The 18,190-nt window shown below is 39.2% G+C and overlaps 1 protein-coding gene across 6 annotated transcripts in view; it reads right to left on the reverse strand.

Annotated features, from left to right (window-relative positions):
* The window catches only part of FBXW11 (F-box and WD repeat domain containing 11), a 123,253-nt gene that overhangs the window by 96,722 nt on the left and 8,341 nt on the right, over nucleotides 1-18,190 (reverse strand). For 4 of the 6 annotated variants that reach the window (XM_035014226.1, XM_035014235.1, XM_035014252.1 and 1 more), the window contains exon 2: nucleotides 17,436-17,597. The exons of the other annotated variants lie outside the window; for them this stretch is intronic. The gene's annotated coding sequence lies outside the window, so the exon portion shown is untranslated. The remainder of the gene's footprint in view (nucleotides 1-17,435; nucleotides 17,598-18,190) is intronic. 6 annotated transcript variants of the gene reach the window in all.

An 18,190-nucleotide genomic window follows, 5' to 3' on the forward strand; every position in this document is an offset into this window, starting at 1 on the left:
CAATAAATTATGCAGTTTTAACTCAGAAAAATGTACATGCATCAGAGTCCTATGTTTCTTCAAGAATCAGCTACTTGGAAAGGATAGAGAGTATCACAAAAATAAGAAAGCACCATGACACAGTGGAAAGAGCATGGGTTGTACTTTGTTTTGTTTTTTAATTGATACAGAAATACACTGAACCTGAATCCAACAAACCTCTGGACTTAACTACCAATTTGCAAGAAATCCCAAGAACAGATTATATAGACCTAATGAGAATGTAACCAGCAAAATCCAAAATTCATAAAGTTACACAGAACAAAAGCCCAATTCTTCAATAAATACATGGCTAGAGAAAAAAAAAGATGGGAGAGGCAATTTTTACAGATTAAAAAGATTTAAGAGGCTATTAACTATATGCAAAGTGTGAACCAAGTCTGGTTCCTGAATTGAAAAAAAACAATTATTAAAAAAACATTTATGAGAAAAACAAGACAAAGTCAATAGAGGGCAAATACAATATGCCTGACCAAACTCCTCAAAACTGTCATTATCATCAAAAACAAAATCTGAGAAACTGACACAGCCAAGAAGAGCCTAAGGGCACATGACAACCAAATGCAAGGCAGAATCCTGGATGGGATCCTGAAGTGGAAAAAGGACATGAGGTAAAAAACCAAGGATATCTGTATAAACCAGGGGCTGTAGTTAATAATAAAACATCAATATTAACCACACTGATGTAAAATGTTAACAATGGGGGAAATTGAAAGGGGAGGAAGAATATACCTGCTCAATTTTTCTGTAAACCTAAAGTTGTCCTAAAAAATTAAGTTTATTAATTTAAAAGTTATTTATGAGACAAGTAGGCAAATATTAATACTGACTATTGGATAGCAAGGTAGCAACTGGTAATGTTTTAGGTATAATAATGGAATTGTGTGCTGTGTGTATGTATGTCTTTTTTGTAATCTTTTGCTTTGTTTTTAAGTCCTCATCTTTTACAGATACACACCGAACTATTCGTGGATAAATGGATAAAGACAAGAAGTAGATTACAGGAACATTTCCCAAGGTTTAGTATTCAAGGTGATTTTTGGTGGTACATAAAGGTGTTTTAATGTTTAGTAGCCATATGTTTAAGTATATGTTATAAAAAAACACATAACTAGCACATCAAACCCATGATTTCGTAGATTTTAATTGCTTACCGTAGGTTTTCCCTCTGAAAAAATTTACTGAGGTGAGGTTAAGATCCCAGATCCAACACTGTGTGACCTTAAATAAGTCAACCATTTGGAGAGGAACGGCTGGCTACATTAAAGCAGGCACCCAATAAATATTAGCTCCTATGTTATTGATAAAGCCAACCTAAAATTCCAACAAAGAAGTCATATACCAGTAGAAAAGACTGGAACTGAAGAGAATGAGGTAAGCCTGGAATGGAGGAGGCAAGAAAGTATGAGAACTTACAAAGGCAGTCTGGGCAAGGGTAGTCAAGGCTTTTCTTGGCCTTCTCTTCTCCATCTCCCCAAGTACTTAGAATATGCTGCTGCCCACCTATTAGAGCCTAGAAGCCTTGCTGCTCGTGGGCCTTTGGCTCTTGAGAGTCCAACTACCACCGAACACTCCCCTAACTAAGGTGATAGCAAGAGGTACAGCTTCTAAAATCATCAGAAGAGTTTTTCTTTTCTTTCCCCAGGTAGTGAGGAGAAAGAACACAAGGCTTTGTAGAGATAGACAGATGAAAAATATAGATAAAATCGCTATGTAACCTTGAGGAAAAAAAAAAATCCCTTCTCCAGTCTCCATTTCCTCACATGCTAAAATGTAGAAAATAAGCCTACCTTTCATTCAAAGTTACAGAAGGTTAAAAGGAATAGTAGATGTAAATCTAGCATTTAACAAGTGCTAGTTCCCTCCCCTCATTACTTTGGCAGGAAGATAGAGAACTCGGTGAATACAAGAAGTTGGGATGAAATGCACAAAAATAGTCAAGAATAGCTCTTGGATTCCATAGGTTCTGAACCAAAATAAAGGAGGAGAAGCATTCTGGGGTCAGAAAGTTTGGGAAATGCTGGGAAACAAATTATTAAAATGACAATTATCAAGTCAATTTCCAAGAGGAGATCATATGAGGAATTTACCAAATTTACTTGACCTAAAGAAGCAAATAGTGATCCTATTAGTCACTGACACACACACACACACACACACACACGAAAAGTGGGAGGAGGGAAAGAAAAAAAAGAATTAGTAGTTACAGCAGTTGACAACTCCTTCAAAATGACAGCTGAAGTATTAGCAAAATAATCTGGACAGATTAGAAGTCAATGACAGGTTTAAAAATGGGCCAAGAGGCAGAGAGGGAAAGTAGGGATGCTTTTTGACCTCCTGAAAGGAGTTTCTAATGGTGGCAGTTTAAACTTCAGGATCAAGCGGCACCTGGGTGGCTCAGTCTTTAAGCATCTGCCTTCGGCTCAGGTCATGATCCCAGGGTCCTGGGATCGAGCCCCGCATTGGGCTCCCTGCTCAGCAGGAAGCCTGCTTCCCCCTTTCCCACTCCCCCCGCTTGTGTTCTCTCTCTCGTTATGTATCTGTCAAATAAATAAATAAAATCTTTAAAAAATAAAAAATAAACTTCAGGATCAAGTCATTTAAAATTAAGAGATGATACTGAAACTAAAAACGCCAGGCATTTAAGGAACAAATGTATACTTTTTTTTTTAAAGATTTTATTTATTTATTTCACAGACAGAGAGCACAAGTAGGCAAAGTGGCAGGCAGAGGGAGAGGGAGAAGCAGGCTCTCCGCTGAGCAGGGAGCCGGATGTGGGGCTCGATCCCAGGACCCCAGGATCATGACCTGAGCCCGAAGGCAGCCGCTTAACCAACTGAACCACCCAGGTGCCCCCAAATGTATTCATTTTTAAAGTAAATATAAACTTCTGATACAAGACGGTAATTCTTATTTGCTTCTCCCAAATTCATTCCCTCATTCAACTGGGCAGCTGTAGGGCATGCACTGTACTAGATGCTGGGAATATGCTGTGAGCTGAATATGACATGACAGACATGATCCTTGTCCCCACAGACATTACTTTCTAATCAAGGAGCTGTCTAGTGGGGGATTATGCAATACATTTATTAATTACAATTATGTTAACAGCAGCGAAGGGAAAGAATGGAGTGCTGTAAGAATATGACAAGGGAATATAACCTGTAGGGGTATCTAGGGAACCCAGACACAACCCCTGAAGAACTGATGCTTGAGCTCAGCTCTAAAGGACAAACAAGGGTTAATAAGCAAGAAAGGAGGACAGGGTGAAGCCTTCCAGATAACAAATAACAGATGACAATGCTTGCTAGGTCAAGGCATTGGAGGAAGGGGTGGGGGAATGACTATGACTAAGTGCAGAAAGCTAGAGTGGAAAAAACAAAAACAGGCAAGACTTCGGAGGGAAACAGAGGTGTGAAGGTTGGGATTTCTGATTGGTGCAACTGACATCATGAAAGAAATGTCAAAATAAAAGACAATGTACATTGGTACTGGAAACCTGGCTAGGCTGCCCTCCACATATATAAGACATTTCAAGGAATTTCTATAAAATACAAAAAAAGAAAAAACTGGAGTAGAAACAGGGTTCACTGAATGTAAACACAGAAAAGCCTACCTAAAAAGTGAATGGAATTCCCAGTAGAACCTCACCTCCTAGCTCAAAGAAGGCTAATAGGAGTGAGGGTCCTTGAATCAATGAATGAGGCCAAACATAACAGATCCCTAAGTACTTCATAAAGAAGATCTGGAGCCAGGGTCTGGCCAGAGCAGGGACTGGCTTAAGCTTGCCACAGACAGTACAATGGGTAAAGCAAATACTCCTGCAGCTGGATTCTACCAAAAATGGCCATTTTGTTCACAAAAAGGCAACACTGTCCCAGCCACAACAAACTCAGAAGTTCCTCACCCTGGTGACTTCCTTCCGCCACATTCCCCCAAAGCATCTGGATTTATTTTTTTAAGATTTTATTTATTCATTCACGACACAGAGATACAGAGAGAGAGAGAGAGAGAGAGAGAGAGCAGGGGGAGAGGCAGAGGGAGAAGCAGGCTCCCTCACTGAGCCAGGAGCCGGACCTGGGACTCGATCCCAGGACCCTGGAGACCCTGGACTCATGACCCAAGCCAAAGGCAGATGCTTAACCATCTGAGCCACCCAGGCGCCCCAAGCACCTGGATTTAAATCAACAGAGTACAACTACAGCTATTCCACACATTTCCCTTTTTTCACAAAAGAAACATAAATAGCCACAAACATCATAATATATCCAATATCACTAGTAATTCCAGAAATAACTTGTTAAATTCTTCAACCAAATTGGTATTATTTTTTAATTATTAATATTCTAAAATGGCATAAACATGGAGAAAACAGCACTGTTATAGACAGAATTTGGTCTGTTGTGTCAAGTTCATATAAGTAACAGAAAGTGGGTAAACTTTTGGCCATATAAAATACACGTTCTTAAAAATGTGTGTATCTTTTTTTTTTTATTTGACAGAGAGAGAGACACAGCGAGAGAGGGAACACAAGCAGAGGGAGTGGGAGAGGGAGAAGCAGACTTCCCGCTGAGCAGGGAGCCCGATGCGGGGCTCAATCCCAGGACCCCGGGACCATGACCTGAGCCGAAGGCAGACACCTAACGACTGAGCCACCCAGGCGCCCCAAAAATGTGTATATCCTTTGACCCATCATTTCCGCCCCTTAGAAATTATCCCAAGATAATACTCACAGATGTGTTCAAAGATTAAACTACAAGAAAGAACAACCCAGCTTTAAGTTGCTATAAATTAGGGGAACCTGGGTGGCTCAGTCATTGGGCGTCTACCTTCGGCTTGGAACATGATCCCAGGGTCCTGGGATTGAGCCCCACATCGGGCTTCCTGCTCCGCGGGAAGCCTGCTTCTCCCTCTCCCACTCCCTCTGCTTGTGTTCCCTCTCTAGCTGTGTCTCTCTGTGTCAAATAAATAAATAAAATCTTTTTTAAGAAGTTGCTATTAGAAATAATTTTAAAAAAAGAATTTAAATGTCTAATAAAGGAACAGTTTATCTAGTTAGCCATTTCCACATTCATATATACAAGGCACCCCTTCAAAATATTATAAAAGAAATAGAAAATGGTTCAGAAAAATGCCACAAATATTGTTGAGTTTTAAAAACAGTTTGCATGGGCGCCTGGGTGGCTCAGTCGTTAAGTGTCTGCCTTCGGCTCAGGTCTTGATCCCAGGGTCCTGGGATCGAGCCCCGCATCGGGCTCCCTGCTCAGCAGGAAGCCTGCTTCTCCCTCTCCCACCCCCCCCTCGTGTCCCCTCTCTCCCTGTGTCTCTGTCAAATAAATAAATAAAATCTTTAAAATAAATAAAAGCAGTTTGCAGGGGCACCTGGGTGGCTCAGTTGGCTAAGTATCCGACTCTCTGATTTCAGCTCAGGTCATGATCTCAGGGTTGTGAGATTTATCCTGCATCAGGCTCACCCTGGGTGTGGAGCCTACACAAGAATCTCCCTCTCCCGGGGCGCCTGGGTGGCTCAGCCGTTAAGCGTCTGCCTTCAGCTCAGGTCATGATCCCGGGGTCCTGGGATCCAGCCCCACATCGGGCTCCCTGCTCAGTGGGAAGCCTGCTTCTCCCTCTCCCACTCCCTCTGCTTGTGTTCTCTCTCTCCCTCTGTCTCTATCAAATAAATAAAAATCTTAAAAAAAAAAAAAAAAAAAAGAATCTCCCTCTCCCTCTCCCCCACCCCAGGTCACACGCATGCTCTCTCTCTCAAAAAAAGAAAATTAAATAAATAAATAAAAGCAGTTTGCAAAATGATTTTATGTGTGAAAAATATATATGAAACATACATAAAAGAAAAACTATGTATATGAAGGAAGGGAAATACACCAAATATTAACAGTCATCAGGGGAAGTTTTGATTCTTTTTGTTTCTTATTTTACATTATTTTTATTTTGAATTTTTCTATAATAAACATGGTTAACTCTGTAAAAACAAAACATAAGCTTCTTATGTTCGTATGTTCTTCAACAATTTTTCAATAGTTTTTTAATGTATGTGTAAATAACAGCACTGAGCTAAGTGGATAACCATATGGGGGAAAATGAATCTTGATCCCTAGCTCAACCATAAAAAAACAATTATTTTAAGATGGTAAAGCCATGGGGCGCGTGGGTGGCTCAGTTGTTAAGCATCTGCCTTCGGCTCAGGTCATGATCTCAGGGTCCTGGGATCGAGCCCCGCATCGGCTCCCTGCTCAGTGGAAAGCCTGCTTCTCCCTCTCCCACTCCCCCTGCTTGTGCTCTTTCTCTGGCTGTCTCTGTCAAAAAAAAAAAAAAAAAAAAAAAAGATGGTAAAGCCATAAAGTTGCGAGTAGACTATCTTTAAGACCTTAGAGTAGGCAAAATTTCTTAAATGGGACACAAAAACCAGTAACAATGAAAGAAAAACCTGAGTAATTCGATTTTGTAAGCATTAGACCATCTGTCCATCAAAAGACAACATTAAGACATTGAAAAAGCAAGCCACAGAACAGATGTCTGCAATATGTGTATCTGACAAAGAACTTGTTTCCTGACTACTATAAAGAATTCCCACAAATCAAAATAAGATAACTCAATTTTTTAAAAGGGTCAAAAGATTTGAATGGGTACTTCTCTAAAGACAGTATCTAAAAGGCACATGAAAAAATGATCGACATCATTAGTCATCAAGAAAATGTAAATTATAGGAGCGCCTGGGTGGGTCAGTCAGTTAAGCGGCTGCCTTCGGCTCAGGTCATGATCCCAGTGTCCTGGGATTGAGTCCCACATCAGGCTCCTTGCTCAGCAGAGAGCCTCCTTCTCCCTCTCCCTCTGCCTGCCACTGCCTACTTGTGCTTGCTCTCTGTCAAATAAATAAATAAAAATCTTTTAAAAAAGGAAAATGTAAATTATAACCACAATGAGACACTACTTCACACATATAAGAATGGCTAAAACTGTCTGACAATGCCAAGTGCTGACAAGGCTAAAAAAGAAACTGAAACTCTCATATACTGTGGGGCAAATCATAAGAATGTACAACCACTATGGGAAAAGATCTGGCAGTTACTTGTAAAAACTAAACATTCAACTACACTCTGCCAGCAATTCCACTCCTAGGTATACCCAAGAGAAAAGAAATGTCCAAAAAAAATTTGAACACAAATGTTCACACAAGCTTTATTCATAAGTCAAACACTGGAAACAATCCAAACAATCCAAATATTCTTCAGCAGGAGAATGAATAAACAAAACATTTTAACTGCCAGATCTTGTAATGTAATAGTGCTAAGCAATGGAAAGGAATGAAAAACTGATTCAACAAGAATAAATCTCAAAAACATTACACTGGGTAAAATAAGCTAAACAGAGAGTGCTTGCAGTATATGCATACTATACAATTAACCTATATGAAATTCTACAACACACACAACTAATTTATAATTACAGAAAACAGGTTACCTGAGGCCAGGAATGGAGGTGGGGGAACTGCAAAGGGAAGTGAGAGAATTTTTTTTGTGGGGGGGGGGAGGTTAGCTCTCAAATCTCAAGCACTACGCTTAAAATGAGTACATTTTACTGCATGTAAACTACACCTCAATAGTTCATAGTCATAGATATCACTACACACTTACTGGAATGGCTAAAATTAAAAGGACTAGCAAGGGCGCCTGGGTGGCTCAGATGGTTAAGCGTCTGCCTTCAGCTCCGGTCATGATCCCAGGGTCCTGGGATCCAGCCCTGCATTGGGCTCCCTGCTCCCTGCTCCGCGGGAAGCCTGCTTCTCCCCCTCCCACTCCCCCTGCTTGTGTCTGTTCCCTCTCTTGCTGTATCTCTGTCAAATAAATAAATAAATAATCTTAAAACATAAAATAAAATAAAATAAAAGGACTAGCAAAACGAAGTGACTGGAACTTCGCACATTAGAGGTGGGGGTGTAAATTGGCCCAAGCACTTGGAAAACAGTTTAGCAGTATCTACTGAAGCTGAACATATGCCTATCCTATGACCCAGTAATTCCACTCCTGGTTTTTTATAACCGACAGAATCAAGTGCTTATGTCCACCTTAGAAATGTTATATAGCAGCCAAAGATTGGAAACAATCCAACTAATTCATCAACAGTAAAATAAACAAAGCATGGACTATATATACAATTGAATAATGCACAGGGAAAAAGACCTGTTACAACAAAATGGGTGAATTTCATAGATGTAATAGCAAGCAGAGGGGGAAAAAAACCACAAAAGTATAAGCTGTATGATTCCATTTATACAAAATTCAAAAATAGGGCTCTGTCATTAAGCATCTGCCTTCGGCTCACGTCATGATCCCAGGGTCCTGGGATCCCTGCTCAGCGGGAAGCCTGCATCTCCCTCTCCCACTCCCCCTGCTTGTGTTCCTGCTCTGGCTATCTCTCTGTCAAATAATTAAAATCTTTAAAAAAAAAAAACCGAAAAACAGTCATGACTAACCTACAGTGAAAAAGACCAGAATAAACCTTTGGGAGGGTTACTGACTTGGTGAGGCATAGACAGACATGAGGAAGCCCTCAAGGTGCTCTGGAAGTGTTCTATATCTTGATTTGGGTAGTGGTTACACAGTGTTCTGTTTCCACAGGTAAAAATTCATTCAGCTGTACACTTAAGATTTGTGTTCTATACTATATCTAAGTTACAAAAACAAACAAACGTATACACAAATACCCTTTAAGCCAATCTTTGTTCACCCTTTGAAGCCGAAGCTTATTACACAGAATCCAGATATGGCTTGTCGGCCTGAGTCACTCTGACTCCCAGTCTTGTCACTTACATGCTCTCCAGGTCTATCTCCCTTAGACTGCCTAAGCTGGCGGTGCCACTAAATATCTAGAGTAATAGCATTGGCAATGGAACTGGATCAAGTCATGCCCCAATCGGACAGGGAAGATGTCCAAAATACTCACTAACAACATAGATGGTTTTAATATAGGTGTGATTTTAAGTGTACCGGACAGTCCCATGTTAACTCATTATCCTTTGGATTAACTTCTTGCAGAGATTGTGGGGGAAATTAAATAAAGCAGCCAACTCTCTAAAAATAAGTATATAGCGTTGCTAATATTTTTGCCTGGAAATTTAGCTCTATAATTAAGAAAAAAAAAATCACAATATACTCACTTCATACACAACTTTCAGAAATAAAGCCAGAGTTAGATTTTTTGACAAAAGATGCTATTGGCATATTACAAAACTAAACTTTACACAATGACAATGCAAGAAACTATTACTACTGTCTTCCAGAATTAACCAATAGATTATGAAAACATGTGGTTAACTTCCAGAAACCAACTTATGAATGCAAAGCTTTTTAAAAACGGGACTTCATGTTTTAATAGAGTTTGATTTACATTCTTGTCAAATACATACACACACATACTCTTATCCAACAATACAATCTAACCACTCTGCATTTTAAAATGTCTCATATTCTCCTCTCTGCACCATCTGTTACTATCCTGTATTCCCCTGGAATATTCCAACAGTCTACGGATTGGTCTCCCTGCTACAATACATACTCCAAACCGATTTCCAGCGTGATCTTTCTAAAGCACAGATCTTGCTCAAGCTTTCAGTCACCTCTCCTCTCAAATCCCATCTCCCTCCCTCACACCCTACCTCCAATCCTGCAGGATCACACAAGCTCAGAAGCTTGTAAGGGCCAGACAGATAAAAACAGATTTACAGGGGCTATAGGGACCAGGAAAGCACAAGCCCTGACTCTAATAAAAGGCAGCCACTCCTCAGCTCCAATTTTCAGACAAACCAGAAATCAGTGTTTTGATAAAAAATGTCTCAACTTTTTTTTAGATTTTATTTGAGAGAGAACGCAGGCGGGGGGGGGGGCAGAGGGAGAGGGATAAGCAGCCCCCCCCCCCCCGACTAGGGAGCCCGCCCCCGCGGGGCTCGTTCCCAGGACCCTGGGATCATGACCCCAGCCAAGGCAGACGCTTAACTGACTGAGCCGCCCAAGTGCCCCATATCTCAATTTTTTAAATCTATGCAGACCAAAGAAAATATATCTGTGAAGCTCGATCCATATAGGCTACTAGTTCATAACTTAGGACCTAAAGGATAAAGTTCAAAATCTGGTTATAATCTATCTTTGCAAATTTATCTACCTCAATCCCACCACACAAGTTATACTCCAATATTTTTCACAGAACTGCCCGAAAGGCACTACACAGCATTGCCTGCCTGCCAGCCATCGTTCACCTGTTTACCTTTGCTATGAAAGCCCTCCCCTTCCCCAATACATCCATATTCATGTCTAACTTCTGCTCAGGCCTCTAAGGGTGAGTAAAACATTGTGTCTACCTCTCATGATCCCTACCAGTTTTCACACTGTACTATAGTTTTTTATGTAAGAGACTGTAAGCTTCTGGAAGCAAGGTACATATCTGATTTTGTTCTATACTCCCCACATAACCAAAGAGTACCTGTTTGAGTACAAGCTCAATAATGAATGAAGTTATTTACCTGGCTATTTAATTAACAATTTGTATCTCAACTTGTAAGTTTTACAAGTTTTACACACCAATATGGTCCCTTAGATTTTGAAAATCAAAAAGCTAAAAAGTTTAGAAAAATATCCAATATTAAATTTGAATCAGAACTAATATGATCTCATGGTTCTTTTTAAATAGACTCTTTAGTTCTATCTACTGAAAGGGTCTAGAAGCAATGACAACCCAACAACAAGGCTTCTAAATACCATTCCCCACTAAAAGGAATCAGAGCTTCTTGGAGAAATGGCTGATGCCTGTAATGCAGAGAAAGTAAAAAGCCAAGAAACACACAAAGACGAATGGGATCACATCAAAAGGAAGCAGGGTACTACCTTGAAGGGGCTCTCATTAGCCAAATCTGGGACAATGTGAACACCAATAAAGACTCTGATTATTGGGGCACCAGGGTGGCTCAGGGGGTTAAGCGTCCAACTCTTGGTTTCATCTCGGGTCACGGTCTCGGGGTGGTGGGATCGAGCCCCGCCTCAGGCTCCGTGCTCAGCGGGGAGTCTGTTTGAGATTCTATTCTTATCCTTCTCTCTCTTCCCACTCCCCCATTTTCTCTCTCTCTCAAATAAATCTTTACAAAAAAGACTGATTGTTAACACACTAAATAAAAAGTCCATGAGAGTATGATGGTACACAAAAGAAAGGAGGAGAAACAGGGATGGCTCTGTGAATGCTAGCTAATAAATGTAGACAGAATGATAGAAAACTACAATTTTGTAACTCCCATTTTAATAACTGACTTCAGGATCAGGATGCTGAAACCACTGGGTGAAATGCTGTAATGGAACAGGATATTTACAAGGTTCCAAAATATTATCCCATAAACTCCTTTCTAATTGCAGAGGATAAAACTGTACCTTTATAAATGAGAGATCTGACTATTGCCACCTTAGCCAAGGGATCAAATTTAGCATAGCTTATAATGGGATAACCTGTCATCAAGTGCCTCCCAACATGACTCAGTGCAAAGTATCCTTCACCTATGATGAAGCATTCTTGTCAAAATGTTTAACCTGGTTGCAATCAAGGCTCTCACCTAACTTCCAGTTTACAAGAAGTAGAGTAGCTAGAGAAACAAGTTAAATGACACCATGAGGAAATAAACAAATGAAGAGTGTTGCACATCCTAGAGGAAACTGAGCTGGACTCTTCAAAAACAATCAATGCCAGGAGAGGAGGGAAAAGGGCAGAGGGAATGTTCCAAATTAAAAGAAATTAAAGAGATATAATAACCAGAAGCAAAGGGTGTATTCTGTTTGAATCCTGGCATTTAAAACAAAATGGGGGGTGGCATGCTAGAAAAGACATTCTTGGGACAATAGGAAAATCTAACTGAATACTTGATACTACATTATGGAATTATTTTCATTTTCTCAAACATAAAAATAGTATTGTGGTTTTATATATGTATGAAATATAAATGACTACACATAATACGTGGTTTTATATGGATATATATATCTATATGTACATGGTTCTGTCTGTGTGTGTAGTTTTAGAGAGAGAGCCTATCCTTATTCTCAGGAGACAGGTGCGGGAGTGTTTAGAGGGTGAAGTGTCATGCTTGCAAATTACTATCAAATTTTTAACAACCACAAAGGATATGTATTTGAGGAGATAAGGACAGAAGGAGATGAGAGAGAGAGAAAGGGAGGAAAGTGGCAAGGGGAGGGAAGGAGGAATGGAGGCGTGGAGCAGAGAAATGATACAAATATGGCAAAACTTTAACAACAGTTGAGTCTAGGTGGAAAGACTCTACAAGTGCTTGTTGGACTGGGCTTTCCCCAACTCTTTTATACATATATGAAATTTTTCATAATAAAAAGTTATGGGGGGAAAAGAGAAGAACAATTAAAAAGGCAATCAGCTTGAAATCCACATGACACCATGAGAGTGGTGTCATGAAAAAAGAATACTCTCAAGCAGAGCCTGTGAGAGTATACACTGTGGCAGTACAACTGGAGCACAATGTGGCAATGTCCATCAGATTTTTAAAAAAATCATCTGTCTAGTGAAACTTACTCCTAGAAAACGGTCCTGAAGATACACTTCTCCGCATGGAAAATGACATATACACTAAGTTATTCTTTACAGCATTGTATGTGATAGCAAAAGGCTGGAAATAACCTGTATGTGTATCAGTCCAGACTGGTTTAACAAATTATAGCACTTACAATAAATCAGCATGCATCTTTTAAATTATCCCTTCAAAAATTATGGGAGCTCTTTGGGAACTGATATGAAAGATAACCATGTCATGTTTTACATTTAAAAAAATTCAAGGTGCAGAAGAATATGTACAGCACACACACACATACATATGAAAGCTACACAAAAATATGGCTGAATAGCGGGAGCCAGAGGGAATGGGAGACCTGCAGACTTTCTTTTTAAATGTCTACTCCTTTTTGTACTTTATGAATTTTGTAGCATACACTCATACAATGTATCCTAAAAACCTTTTTGTTAAGTACTGATTTACTGTAGCTATAATGAACTCTTCATATCTCCATGCTTTCATTACCAAAACCATGCATTTCAGATCACCTGGGAATTAGGGCCTGAAGTCAGTGCATAAGGTGAAAATAGCATTCAGTAAACATCTGCCTTACAAATCCCTTAAATACATGCCACACTAGATTGACACACCATCTCAATAATTCCAACACAGCTAATTTTCACTCCACTTGAACAGTTCACTGTTTCTTCAGCTGACTAGTATACAAAATAGCTGGCTTGTCCTTAGGTCTCATCTTGTGATATTAAAAATGTGTCTTTTAAATACAATAATCACACTCATCACAGCTAGATGAAAGCAGTCAGGAATTGAGATAGGCTGAGAGAAGAGCAAATTTTAATTTCTCATGTCACACTTTATCCAGAACCTTCACTGTTTAGGTTATTTTCCCCTTGTTTTGGTCACCAGATGCATGGAACTTAATTTGCATAAATGTCCGTAAGATACATAGTGACAACCCAGAGTTTTAAAAAAACACATTTCAAGAACTGTTCCTCCATTAAACAAGCCATATAGTAAAAAAAAGAAAATCATAACCCAAACATAATAGGCTAATTTACAGACTGGGAATATACTATAATGGAATATCCAGGTTCAGATGAAAAGGAGAGTGGTAACAATGCTTGATCAATATCACATATGATCTCATAAGGTCATGTAAACTTAGTTATAGTCCATTTCTTTGTTAGCATTCCCAAACACTGATACATAGATTCCTCAATCTACACTCTGAGAAATCTTATAACTCTACTGAGTAAAGTGAGCTACCACTGAAGCAAAATAAAAATTCCCAAATCTTTCTCTCTCCCTGCTTTCTCTGATGCTCATATTCCCACTAGATACTTCTCTTGGAGGACTCACAATACACAACTCAACTTCATTATAAATTAAATTCATTATTTTTCCTGCACCTCTCCCATGCCCTCTATGCCCTTCTTCTAATATTCCTTATCCTGGAAAAGATAGTAAACATCCATCCTGGTGCCCAAGGCAAAAATCTAAAAATTCATACTATAGTCCATCCATCACCTACTCCAATAACCAATCCCCAAGTTCTGTAGATCCTACCACCTACATCTTTTTTAAGTCCACCCCACCTTCATCATGCCCATTGTCAATGCTTTGGTTTGCCTTCCTCATTGCTCACTTGAACTAACTGGTCTCCCTGCCTTCAGTCTCTTTAATCCATCTTGCACACACCTGAAAAGTTAACTTCCTAAAATACAAATTTGGTTATGTTACTCTTTCTTCTTTCAGAGCAGAAAAACAAGAGCAAGTCTCAAAGTAATGCTACAGCAAGCTTAAAACAAGCTCATTTAATAACACGATAAAATGCAAAGAGAATGTACCACCTAGCTTATTTTTTATGAGTATGTTATTATTCCACCCCACACTATATGACCAAATTAAATAAGCTAATACATTGTTTTGGTCAAAAGAGGCTACAGGGAAGCAAAAAAATCTAACTGCCTTCTTAGAGTCAAAAATGAATACAAACTGGATCATAGCAGTGATAAAGGCATTTATTTCCTTCAGTTTTCTGAAGGGAAACGAAGGGCTTCCCAGACCTATAAAGTCAAGAGTGCATTCAAGCTGAATGTACTAACTTGTCTAAAAATGAGTGCCTTAATCAGAAAATATTTTGGGAAGTTAAAAGCAAGGAGAGAAGTTGAAGGAAAAGGTTCTGCCATAGGGAAAAACCATCCATCCCTAACGTAAGCTGAATGACGTTGTCTCAGTCCCAGTCCAGCAAATATCTCACTTTTCTGGTTGAGTCCATGCAAACTAACCCAGTGACTATGTTCTGACCTGGTAGGTCAAGTCAAAAACACATAAAAACAATAAAACAGGCATTTGGCTTGAGCCTTCAGTTCCCCCTAATTCTGTTTCTTATTTGAAAAACTTAAACTGGTATATTAATTAGGAACTAGTAAGCAAACCTACCTATCAAAAAAGTTTACATCAATCATACCAACATGCACATACCATTATAAACTAGTAAACTGGAATTCTGGCTTTACACATCAGTCTTGCACATCTGGTTAATACTGGTCCATATCTGAGATAAGGAGTTGCTTTGAGCATGCTGACCAGATCAGATTTCTCAGGGTTTTAAACCAATGAACAGACCCAGGATGAAGGTAAATTCTAAAACTGCGTATGTGGCTATTTAAATTAAATAAAATTTAAAATTCAGGTCCTCAGTTACAGAGCCACATTTCAAAACAGCCACATGTGACTAGTGGCTACCATATTGAACAGCACAGATACTGAACATTTTCATTACCATAAAAAGTTCTACTGAACAGCACTATTCTGGAAGATAGCCTCCAACAAACCCTACTGTGAGTCCCCTTGGGAAAACAGCCCGACAGTCTTGGATGGCTAACACGGAACTGAGATCTAGACTATTTTCTTTTCTTTTTTTTTTTAAAGATTTATTTATTTATTTGAGAGAGCGAGAGAGAGAGAGTGAGTACATGAGAGAGGGGAGGGTCAGAGGGAGAAGCAGGCTCCCCGCTGAGCAGGGAGCCAGATGCGGGACTCAATCCCGGGACTCCAGGATCATAACCTGAGCCAAAGGCAGTCACTTAACCAACTGAGCCACCCAGGTGCCCCTAGACTATTTTCTACCAAAGGTCAGAAGTAGATACTCGACACAACAATTGTTTCCTTTTTCTTTACAGTGATTTCAGTTTTAGCCCTCAGGATTTCCACCCCTCTTTTTATCACTGGATGACACTCGATACTAGAGACAATATAGTACAGACTTTAGAAGCTGGACTTTTTCTAGAAGTCTCTGAAGCTAGACTGCCTGGATTCATACCTCATCTTTGTCTCTTCCTAGACATGCGACCTTGGACCGGTTATTTAATTACTCTATCATTCAGTTTCCTCATCAGTAAAGAAATAATGGTACCTACCTCATTGAGTTACTATGAATATAAAAGTTTATACATATGCAGTGCTTATAATTGTGCCCACAAAGTGTTAACTGCTATTATTTCTACCACCACCACCACCCTCACAGCTCTTCAGATGACAAGTGTGGAAAATGCTCACTTAGGAGAAACATTCGCAAATATAAAGGAATTAAACTACAAGAAGGATCACAAAGCCAGGGTATCAGTCTATGATAAAAAGACATTTTTTTAAGATTAAAGGAAATGGATAATCTGGAGAGTATATTAAATACCAAAAAAAGTCATGTTTTCAAGAGAGTTGCTGGACAATGTCTTACTTGTAAGGCTAACAAACCACAGATCGAAAGAAGTCCACATAATAAACTACTGAGCTATTTAAATAACCAACAAAAACTAAGGAGGAACTGAGAAGATACAGGTTCGAGTTCACTAGAGCAAGTGATACTTCCCTGTATAAACCATGTTTTGACATTTAAATGCATTGCCTCTCTTATACTTCCTAAGTTACCTTTATGTTCTGACTTGATGAACTGACTGAAGATCTAATTTCTTCACCAAGCAGAAAGAGCACCAGATATAAAAATACCATGCCAAACAATGATCTATCATGTGTTTTCCTGGTGGAAACCCATCATAGAAAACCACACCTTGCTCTTGCAGATGGGCAATTTGAAAATCCAGAAGCTGAAGTACAAATTTCAGCAAATGCAGTCACATGGAGAGAGCCGCAACTTTGGAAACATAAAGAATCAAGCCTAAAGCTTGGCTTTGCCATTTACTGGCTGTATGACCCCAGGCAACTTGCACTTACTTAATGCTTATGAGCTTCATTTCACTAACTATAAAATATAAGGTAAAGCATGTGCCAACTGAGTAAGAAATTATGTAAAGAGCCTCTAACAGTGCCTGGCACTTAACAGATGCTCAATAAACAGTTGCTACAGTAAGTAAATCTTCCTGAGAAGGCCCTCCAAGAGTCCCAAGAATAAAACACCACTACTTTACATGGTAACTACAAAAACTATTTTGACCAGGTATTAGCTATAAATCATGAGATAATACCTTAAAATTATCACCTGTTGTCCATATTTTACAAGCTATTCCCCAAACAAATTTCCCTTGTTTACTGTATTTCCTGTTTGACTGTAACTATAAACCAATTGGGCCTACAATAAAAATAACTGCACTTCTTACACTAAAACAAAGTGTCTACTAGCAATTCTTCCACAGACACCTTCACTAATCCATCCCAAACATGAACACTATATCTAAATATCTAACATTTCTTCCTTTCTCTATCAATAGAAAAAAGTAAAGAAATTTTGTTTAAGTTTCTTTGAGTTGAGTTCCACATAACAAAACAATACAGGGTAATTGCTTACCTGGACAATATTTTGTACTTCAGATCCACCAATCCAGAATGAATGGGGGTATTCCCTTTCAGACTAGTCTGAGAAAAGACAGCAGTCAAGCAGCTTCCAAGATTCTTTCCGTTTACTGTATCCAGCTTTCTTCAATAAAATCCCAAACATGCACTTCGGTAACTGTTGAAAGACAGAAAGCAATCCATACACCCACCATGGCACCAGCGGCAAAGGACAGCCACCAAGAAATGGTCAATGGAGTGGTGGATCTGAGGCACAGAAAAAAAGTTACAACCCCTGAGTCAGCTATTTGGGATAAAAGTTCTGGAGCAGCATTCCTCATCTCTGTGCTGACAAAAGGATAAGAAATTCTACATGGCAAAGAAGGAAACATCCCTAGTATTAATTTTTACTCATGATAAATATGCAATTCCAAATGAGAGCAGCTAAAAACTTACTCTATTATCCACATAAATTGTCTCAGACCGTTTGGCTACAATGAACTTCCTTATCCATTTTCTAAGACAGCTCCTCCACCATTACAAAAAATTTGTCACCCAAAATTAGTGATATGAGAGGGCTCAAATATCTCCCAATAAAGATATTTAGGCACCTGGCAAACAATCTTTTGGTTTGCTAAATATAAGACATCAAATCTACACATTATACAAATCTTCAACCCTCACCTGAAATATAGGATGGTTTAAAACACATGGCATAATTTTAAGAGTGAACTTCTGATTCATTAAAGGCCAATCCCCCACAGTGGCCAG

The sequence above is a fragment of the Mirounga leonina genome, unplaced genomic scaffold (genome assembly GCF_011800145.1).
Source record: "Mirounga leonina isolate KUSES-001 unplaced genomic scaffold, KU_Mleo_1.0 Mir_104, whole genome shotgun sequence".
In the NCBI taxonomy this organism is placed as follows: Eukaryota; Metazoa; Chordata; class Mammalia; order Carnivora; family Phocidae; genus Mirounga; species Mirounga leonina.